The following is a 9,820-nucleotide window of genomic DNA, read 5'->3' on the forward strand; positions in this document are numbered from 1 at the left end:
CAGACGCAAAAGAATCACTGGATTCTATTCCGGCCTGATCGAGAACCGATAGATGGATAGCCGTGCCGTGACAGGGTGCGTTGAACATTTCCACTGAGAGGATGGGAGGTAGCCACTGACAACGGTGAAACCCTTGCTTAAGCTTGCCATGGAAAGGAGTAAGAAGGATTGGATGAAGACAGTAGGAAAGCAGAGAGACGGAAGGGACAGCATCTTCGTACGCTTATCTGAAATTCCTACCAATAAATTACATAAGTATCTCTATCTTTATCTTTATGTTTTATTCGTATATCACCCATATCCATTTGAGTTTGCCTGACTGAGATTTACAAGGTGACCATAGCGTGCTTCATACCAACAATCTCTGTGGGATCGACCCTTACTCGCGTAAGGTTTATTACTTGGACGACCCATTACACTTGCTGGTTAGTTGTGCGAAGTTGTGTTTATGCCATGGTATTGAACACCAAGTTTTTGGTTTCATCACCGGGGATTATTTGAGTTGTGAAAAGTATTGATCACAATTTCGTGCACCAAGTTTTTGGCGCCGTTGCCGGGGATTGTTGAGTTTGGACAACTGACGGTTCATCTTGTTGCTTAGATTAGGTATTTTTTCTTCAGAGTTCTTAAGAATGAATTCTAGAGTTTCATGATGATCTGTTGAAGTCTGGCTGGCTGTGAAGCCATGTCTAATTTCATTGGACCGAGGTTTTAACTTATCATCACAAGAGCTTGTTGATTTCTATCAATCTTGCTTTTGGAGCAGTGATCTGCTAAGGCTTGGCTGGCCTTTGGCCATGTCTAGTGTTTTGGACCGAAGCTTTCTTTGAAAGCTTGGCTGGCTGTGAAGCCATATCTAATTCCTGGACCGGAGTCTTAGACTAAACATTGCATGATTCCTGGAATTCTCATCAAGAACTTTGATATTTTTGTTTTCTTTTAATTTTCGAAAATCACAAAAAAAAAATTTACAAAATCATAAAATCCAAAAATTTCTTGTTTGAGTCTAGTGTCTCATTTTGAGTTTGGTGTCAATTGCATGCATTCATTCATGTGTCTTAAGGATCTTCAAGTAATTCTTGATGATTTCTTACTCTGATCTTTGAATTCTCTTGACTTGAGTGTTTATATGTCTCATATGCATTCTCATTAGTGTCAGCAGTATACAAACTGCTAAGTTTGGTGTCTTGCATGCATTGTTATTTGATTTTAGTTGCATTTTGATTATTCCTCAATATCAAAAATCCAAAAATATTTTTAATTTGTGTCTTTTCAAGTCAATAATACAGAGAATTGAAGATTCAGAACATACAGCAGAGGAATTGCACAGAAAAAGCTGGGCGTTCAAAACGCCCAGTGAAGAAGGACAGACTGGTGTTTAAACGCCAGCCAGGGTACCTGGTTGGGCGTTTAACGCCCAAAAGGGTAGAGTTTTGGGCGTTAAACGGCAGAATGTGCACCATTCTGGGCGTTTAACGCCAGGATGGCACAAGAGGGAAGATTTTGTTTTCAAATCAATTTTTTTCTAAGTTTTCAAAATTTTTCAAAATCAAATCTTTTTCAAATCATATCTTTTCAATCAAATCTTTTTCAAAATCAATTTCTTTCCATTTTCAAAAATACTTGCTATCAATTAATAATTTGATTCAACATATCAAGTATGCTGCCTTTTCTGTTGAGAAAGGTTTAATGTTTGAATCATATCTTTCTTGATAGCCAAGTCATTAATTTTCAAAATCAAATCTTTTTTTTAAAATGTTTTTCAAATCATATCTTCTCAATCACATCCTTTTTAAAACCAATCATATCTTCTTAACCACATCTTTTTCAAAATAGTTTTCAATCAAATCTTTTTAATTTCTAATTTCAAAATCTTTTTCAAAAATCACTTTACTTCTTTCTCATTCATGGTTTTCGAAAATTAATTAAAGTTTTTCAAAATGTTTTCAAAATCTTTTACTTAATTTTCGAAAATTTCTTCCCTTCTTCTCACATCCTTCTATTTATGGACTAACACTATTCCTTCATGCAAAATTCGAACTCCATCTTCTTTGATAAGTTCGAATTTTCTACTTCTGCCTTCCATTTTTCTTTTCCTCTGACACCTCAAGGAATCTCTATACTGTGACATAGAGGATTCCACATTTTCTTGTTCTATTCTCTTTCATATGAGCAGGAGCAAAGACAAAAGCATTCTTGTTGAGGCTGATCCTGAACCTGAAAGGACCTTGAAGCGAAAGCTAAAAGAAGCTAAGGCACAACTCTCTGTAGAGGTCCTAACCGAATTCTTCAAAGAAGAAGAATACATGGCAGCCGAAAACAACAACAATGCCAACAATGCAAGGAAGGTGCTGGGTGACTTTACTGCACCTACTACCGACTTCTATGGGAGAAGCATCTCTATCCCTGCCATTGGAGCAAACAACTTTGAGCTTAAGCCTCAATTAGTTTCTCTAATACAACAGAATTGCAAGTTTCATGGACTTCCATTGGAAGATCCTCATCAGTTTTTGGCTGAGTTCTTGCAAATCTGTGACACTGTCAAGACTAATGGGGTTGACCCTGAGGTCTACAGACTTATGCTATTCCCTTTTGCTGTAAGAGACAGAGCTAGGACATGGTTGGACTCACAACCTAAAGAAAGCCTGGACTCTTGGGAAAAGCTAGTCAATGCCTTCTTGGCAAAGTTCTTTCCACCTCAAAAATTGAGTAAGCTTAGAGTGGAAGTCCAAACATTCAGACAGAAGGAAGGAGAATCCCTCTATGAAGCTTGGGAAAGATACAAACAATTAATCAGAAAGTGTCCCACTGATATGCTTTCTGAATGGAGCATCATAGGTATTTTCTATGATGGTCTCTCTGAACTATCCAAAATGTCTTTGGATAGCTCTGCTGGAGGATCTCTTCATCTGAAGAAGACGCCTACAGAAGCTCAAGAGCTGATTGAAATGGTTGCAAATAACCAATTCTTGTACACTTCTGAAAGGAATCCTGTGAACAATGGGACTAGTCAGAAGAAAGGAGTTCTTGAGATTGATACTCTGAATGCCATATTGGCTCAGAATAAAATATTGACTCAGCAAGTCAATTTGATTTCTCAAAGTCTGTCTGGGATGCAAAATGCAACAAGCAGTACTAAGGAAGCTTCATCTGAGGAAGAAGCTTATGATCCTGAGAACTGGTGCACGAAATTGCAATCACACTTTTGCAACCCCGCACAACTAACCAGCAAGTACACTGGGTCGTCCAAGTAATACCTTACGTGAGTAAGGGTCGATCCCACGGAGATTGTCGGCTTGAAGCAAGCTATGGTTATCTTGTAAATCTTAGTCAGGATATCAGAAATTATCAGGATTGATTGTGAAGAGTAAAAGAACATGAAATAAGTACTTGTTTTGCAGTATTGGGGAACAGGTTGAGGTTTTGGAGATGCTCCATCTTCTGAATCTCTGCTTTCCTACTGTCTTCTTCTTCAAGCACGCAAGGCTCCTTCCATGGCAAGCTTTATGCAAGGGTTTCACCGTTGTCAGTGGCTACCTCCCATCCTCTCAGTGGAAATGTTCAACGCACCCTGTCACGGCACGGCTATCCATCTGTCGGTTCTCAATCAGGTCGGAATAGAATCCAGTGATTCTTTTGCGTCTGTCACTAACGCCCCGCCCTCAGGAGTTTGAAGCTCGTCACAGTCATTCAATCATTGAATCCTACTCAGAATACCACGGACAAGGTTTAGACCTTCCGGATTCTCTTGAATGCCGCCATCAGTTCTAGCTTATACCACGAAGATTCCGATTAAAGAATCCAAGAGATATCTACTCAATCTAAGATAGAACGGAGGTGGTTGTCAGGCACACGTTCATAGTTGAGAATATGATGAGTGTCACGGATCATCACATTCATCCGGGTTAAGAACAAGTGATATCTTAGAATGGAAGCAAGCATGATTGAATGAGAAACAGTAGTAAGTGCATTAATCCATCAAGACACAGCAGAGCTCCTCACCCCCAACCATGGGGTTTAGAGACTCATGCTGTAAAAGGTACAATGAGAAACGTGTAAAGTGTCATGAGGTACAGATACAATGTCAAAAGATCCTATTAATAGTGAACTAGTAACCTAGGGTATACAGATATGAGTAAATGACATAAAAATCCACTTCTGGGTCCACTTAGTGTGTGCTTGGGCTGAGCATTGAAGCTTTCATGTGTAGAGACTTTTTCTGGAGTTAAACGCCAGCTTTCATGCCAGTTTGGGCGTTTAACTCCAAGTTTTATGCCAGTTCCAGCGTTAAACGCTGGAAATTCTGAGGCTGATTTGCCACGCCAGTTTGAGCCATCAAATCTCGGGCAAAGTATGGACTATTATACATTGCTGGAAATCCCAGGATGTCTACTTTCCAACGCCATTAAGAGCGCGCCAATTGGGCTTCTGTAGCTCCAGAAAATCCACTTCGAGTGCAGGGAGGTCAGAATCCAACAGCATCTGCAGTCCTTTTCAGTCTATGAATCAGATTTTTGCTCAAGACCCTCAATTTCAGCCAGAAAATACCTGAAATCACAGAAAAACACACAAACTCATAGTAAAGTCCAGAAAAGTGAATTTTAACTAAAAACTAATAAAAATATACTAAAAACTAACTAGATCATACTAAAAACATACTAAAAATAATGCCAAAAAGCGTATAAATTATCCGCTCATCACAACACCAAACTTAAATTGTTGCTTGTCCCCAAGCAACTGAAAATCAAAGTAGGATAAAAGGAAGAGAATATACTATAGACTCCAAAATATCAAGGAAACTTAGCTCCATCTAGATGAGCGGGACTAGTAGCTTTTTGCTTCCGAACAGTTTTGGCATCTCACTCTATCCTTTGAAGTTCAGAATGATTGGCATCTATAAGAACTTAGAACTCAGATAGTGTTATTGATTCTCCTAGTTAAGTATAATGATTCTTGAACATAGCTAGTGTATGAGTCTTGGCTGTGGCCCAAAGCACTCTGCCTTCCAGTATTACCACCGGATACATACATGCCACAGACACATAATTGGGTGAACCTTTTCAGATTGTGACTCAGCTTTGCTAGAGTCCCCAATTAGAGGTGTCCAGGGTTCTTAAGCACATTCTTTTTGCCTTGGATCACAACTTTATTTCTTTCTTTTTCTTTTTCTTTTTCTTTTTCTTTTTTTTTGTATTCACTGCTTTTTCTTGCTTCAAGAATCAATCTGATGATTTTTTTAGATCCTCAATAACAGTTCTCTTTTTCCTCATTCTTTCAAGAGCCAACAATTTTAACATTCTCAAAACAACAAATTCAAAAGACATATGCACTGTTCAAGCATTCATTCAGAAAACAAAAAGTATTGTCACCACATCAAACTAATTCAACTAGTTTCAAGGATAAATTCAAAATCCTGTACTTCTTGTTCTTTTGTGATTAAAGCATTTTTCATTTAAGAAAGGTGATGGATTCATAGGACATTCATAGCTTTAAGACATGAATTTTAAATTTTATTAATTATGAATTAAGAACAAGACTCAAAAATAGATATAAGATGAGACTAGAAAATAAAAATAGAAAACAAAAACTTAAATAGGCTCCTAATGATAGAAGTTTTCACAGAGTTAGGACTCAACAACCTTGATTTTGAGAAGTGGATGCTCCCTCAGCTTGAGAGGAGAGCTTTTGGCATTTCAACTCTTGGAGTTCACGCCCCTGCTTCTCTTGTTCCTTCAGCAATTTGCAGAGCATGCAGTTCTGATTCTGCTGTTCTTCCTTAAGTTGCTCCATAGTCTCTTGCAACTTGTTGATAGATGCTTCTAGGCTGGCCCAGTAGCCAATTTCAAGGAATTCAGGGAGGAACTCCTGCGCCCTCCTTTTGATAGAGTTGTCTTGCATTTGTCCTTCCATTGACTTCTTGGTGATTGGATGTTCAATGGGTATGAATTCATCTACTCCCATCGTTACCCCAGCCTCTTTACAGAGCAAGGAGATCAAGCTTGGGTAAGCCAGTTTGGCTTCAGTGGAATTCTTATTTGCAATTGTGTAGATCTCACAAGCAATCACATGATGAACCTCCACTTCTTTTCCAAGCATAATGCAATGAATCATCACTGCTCTCTTGATAGTGACCTCAGAACGGTTGCTAGTGGGCAGTATGGAACGCCCAATAAAGTCTAGCCAACCTCTTGCAATTGGTTTGAGGTCTCCCCTCTTGAGTTGGTTTGGGACACCTTTTGAATTGGTTATCCACTTAGTTCCAGGGAGGCATATGTCCTCTAGAACTTGATCCAACCCTTTATCTGCTCTCACCATTCTCCTATTAAAGGACTCAGGATCATCCTGCAGTTGAGGCAATTTGAAGATTTCTCTTATTTTGTCCAGATGGAAGTACATAACTTTCCCTCTGACCATGGTTCTGTAGGTATGGTAAGCAGTTCCAGTCATTCTCTGCTTATCTGTTAGCCACAGATTTGAGTAGAATTCCTGAACCATATTCCTTCCAACCTTTATTTCAGGATTGGTTAGAACTTCCCATCCTCTGTTTCGAATTTGCTCTTGGATCCCCGGATACTCATCTTCTTTCAGATCAAATTTTACTTCCGGGATCACTGACCTCAGACCCATTATTTTGTGATAATGGTCTTCATGTTCTTTGGTTAAGAACTTCTCTTAATTCCAAAGATTCTTTGGATTATTCTCTTTCTTTCCTCTTAAATTGGTTTGTTTTCCCTTAGGAGCCATGATCTTGATGAATCTTGGCTTAGTGATCACGGAAAAGCACACCAAACTTAGAGGTTTGCTTGTCCTCAAGCAAAAGAAAGGAAAGAAGAGAGAGAGAGAGGAAGAGCAAATTCGAATGGTGTGGGGGAATGAGGGGGCTGAACGTGTATTTATAAAGGGGGGAGGAGAGATTTCGAAAAAAAAAAGAAAAATTTGAAAGGAGATTTGAGAAGATATGGAAAGAATTTGAGAGAAGGGTGAGTTTTTGAACAAAATTTGGGATTGATTTGAGAGATTTGAAGAATGATTTTAGATTTTGAAGATTTGAAAGTGAATGATGAAAGGTTGAGATGTATTTATGTAGAAAAGTATGGGTAAGAAAAGGAAAATTTAAAAAAATTTGATTGAAAATCAAAATCTTGGTCCCCCCACCTTTCTGGCGTTAAACGCCCAGAATGGCATCCATTCTGGCGTTTAACGCCCATTTGTTGCCCATTGTGGGCGTTTAACGCCCAGCCAGGTGCCCTGGCTGGCGTTAAACGCCAGAATTCCTTTATCACTGGGCGTTTTTCTAAACGCCCAGGATGCTGCACACCTGGCGTTAAACGCCCAGAATGGTGCCCATTCTGGCGTTTAACGCCCAAAATGGCACCTTTACTGGCGTTAAACACCCAGAATGGTGCCCATTCTGGCGTTTAACGCCTAAAATGCCCCTTACTGGCGTTTTTTCGCCAGTAAGCTCTTTTTCTCTGCTTTTTGCACTGAATCCTTCTGTAACTCTGTGAATTCCTTCATTTTTGATACTTGCCTTGGTAAAATCAAAACATATAACCTGCTAATGACTGGGTTGCCTCCCAGCAAGCGCTTCTTTACTGTCTTTAGCTGGACCTTTATTGAGAATTACTCAAGTCTCAGTTTTGAGCATTCCTGCTCAAAATTGCTTTCAAGATAATGCTTGATTCTCTGTCCATTAACAATGAACTTTTTGTCAGAATCAATATCCTGAAGCTCAACATACCCATATGGTGATACTCCTGTAATCACATATGGACCCCTCCATCGGGATTTAAGTTTTCCTGGAAACAATTTGAGCCTAGAGTTGAAGAGCAGAACTTTTTGTCCTGGCTCAAAGACTCTGGATGACAACTTTTTGTCATGCCACTTCTTTGCCTTTTCCTTATAAATCTTTGCATTTTCAAAGGCATTGAGTCTGAACTCCTCTAGCTCATTTAGCTGGAGCAATCTTTTTTCACCAGCTAACTGAGCATCCATGTTTAGGAATCTGGTTGCCCAGTAGGCTTTATGTTCCAGTTCCACGGGCAGATGACAGGCCTTCCCATACACCAGTTGGTATGGAGAGGTTCCTATAGGAGTCTTGAATGCTGTTCTGTATGCCCACAGAGCATCATCCAAGCTCTTTGCCCAATCCTTTCTTCGGGCCATCACAGTCCGTTCTAGGATTCTTTTTAGCTCTCTGTTAGAGACTTCAGCTTGCCCATTTGTCTGTGGATGATACGGAGTTGCCACTTTGTGGCTAATTCCATATCTGACCATAGCAGAGTATAGCTGTCTATTGCAGAAATGAGTGCCCCCGTCACTGATTAGTACTCTGGGAACACCAAACCTGCTGAAGATGTGTTTCTGGAGGAATTTCAGCACGGTCTTGGTATCATTAGTGGGTGTAGCAATTGCTTCTACCCACTTAGATACATAGTCCACTGCCACCAGAATGTAAGTGTTTGAGTATGATGGTGGGAATGGCCCCATGAAGTCAATTCCCCATACATCAAACAATTCTATCTCTAATATCCCTTGTTGAGGCATGGCATATCCGTGAGGTAAGTTACCAGCTCTTTGGCAACTGTCACAGTTACGCACAAACTCTCGGGAATCTTTATAGAGAGTAGGCCAGTAGAAGCCACATTGGAGGACTTTAGTGGCTGTTCGCTCACTTCCAAAATGTCCTCCATACTGTGATCCATGGCAATGCCATAGGATCCTTTGTGCTTCTTCTCTGGGTACACATCTGCGGATCATTCCGTCTGCACATCTCTTAAAGAGATATGGCTCATCCCATAGGTAGTACTTGGCATCTGAAATTAATTTCTTTCTTTGCATTCTGCTGTACTCCTGGGGTATGAACCTCACAGCTTTATAATTTGCAATATCTGCAAACCATGGAGCTTCCTGAATGGCAAAGAGTTGCTCATCTGGGAAAGTCTCAGAGATCTCAGTAGAAGGGAGGGACGCCCCAGCTACTGGTTCTATTCGGGACAATGATCAGCTACTTGATTCTCTGTCCCTTTTCTGTCTCTTATTTCTATATCAAACTCTTGCAGAAGCAACACCCATCTTATAAGCCTGGGTTTTGAATCCTGCTTTGTGAGTAAGTATTTAAGAGCAGCATGGTCAGTGTACACAACCACTTTGGATCCCACTAGATAGGATCTAAACTTGTCAATGGCATAGACCACTGCAAGTAACTCTTTTTCTGTGGTTGTGTAGTTCTTCTGTGCGTCATTTAGAACACGGCTGGCATAATAAATGACGTGCAGAAGCTTGTTATCCCTCTGTCCCAACACTGCACCAATGGCATGGTCACTGGCATCACACATTAGTTCAAATGGCAATGTCCAATCTGGTGCAGAGATGACTGGTGCTGTGACCAGCTTAGCTTTCAGGGTCTCAAATGCCTGCATGCACTGTGTGTCAAACACAAATGGTGTGTCAGCAGCTAGCAGGTTACTCAGAGGTTTTGCAATTTTTGAAAAATTCTTTATAAACCTTCGGTAGAATCCTGCATGCCCCAGAAAGCTTCTGATTGCCTTAACATTGGCAGGTGGTGGTAATTTTTCAATTACCTCTACCTTTGCCTTATCCACCTCTATTTCCTTGCTTGAAATTTTGTGCCCAAGGACAATTCCTTCAGTCACCATAAAGTGACATTTCTCCCAGTTTAAAACCAGGTTAGTCTCTTGGCACCTTTTCAGGACAAGTGCTAGGTGATTAAGACAGGAGCTGAATGAGTCTCCATATACTGAGAAGTCATCCATGAAGACTTCCAGAAATTTCTCTACCATATCTGAGAAGATAGAGA

At 40.1% G+C, this 9,820-nt stretch overlaps 1 non-coding gene across 1 annotated transcript; it reads right to left on the bottom strand.

Annotated features, from left to right (window-relative positions):
* Positions 1-2,711: 2,711 nt before the first annotated feature.
* LOC112793511 (small nucleolar RNA R71) lies at positions 2,712-2,819 on the bottom strand. Its single transcript, XR_003198196.1, has one exon. It is a non-coding gene; the product is annotated as a small nucleolar RNA R71 (small nucleolar RNA).
* Positions 2,820-9,820: the final 7,001 nt, after the last annotated feature.

The sequence above is a fragment of the Arachis hypogaea genome, chromosome 3 (assembly GCF_003086295.3).
Source record: "Arachis hypogaea cultivar Tifrunner chromosome 3, arahy.Tifrunner.gnm2.J5K5, whole genome shotgun sequence".
Taxonomy (NCBI): Eukaryota; Viridiplantae; Streptophyta; class Magnoliopsida; order Fabales; family Fabaceae; genus Arachis; species Arachis hypogaea.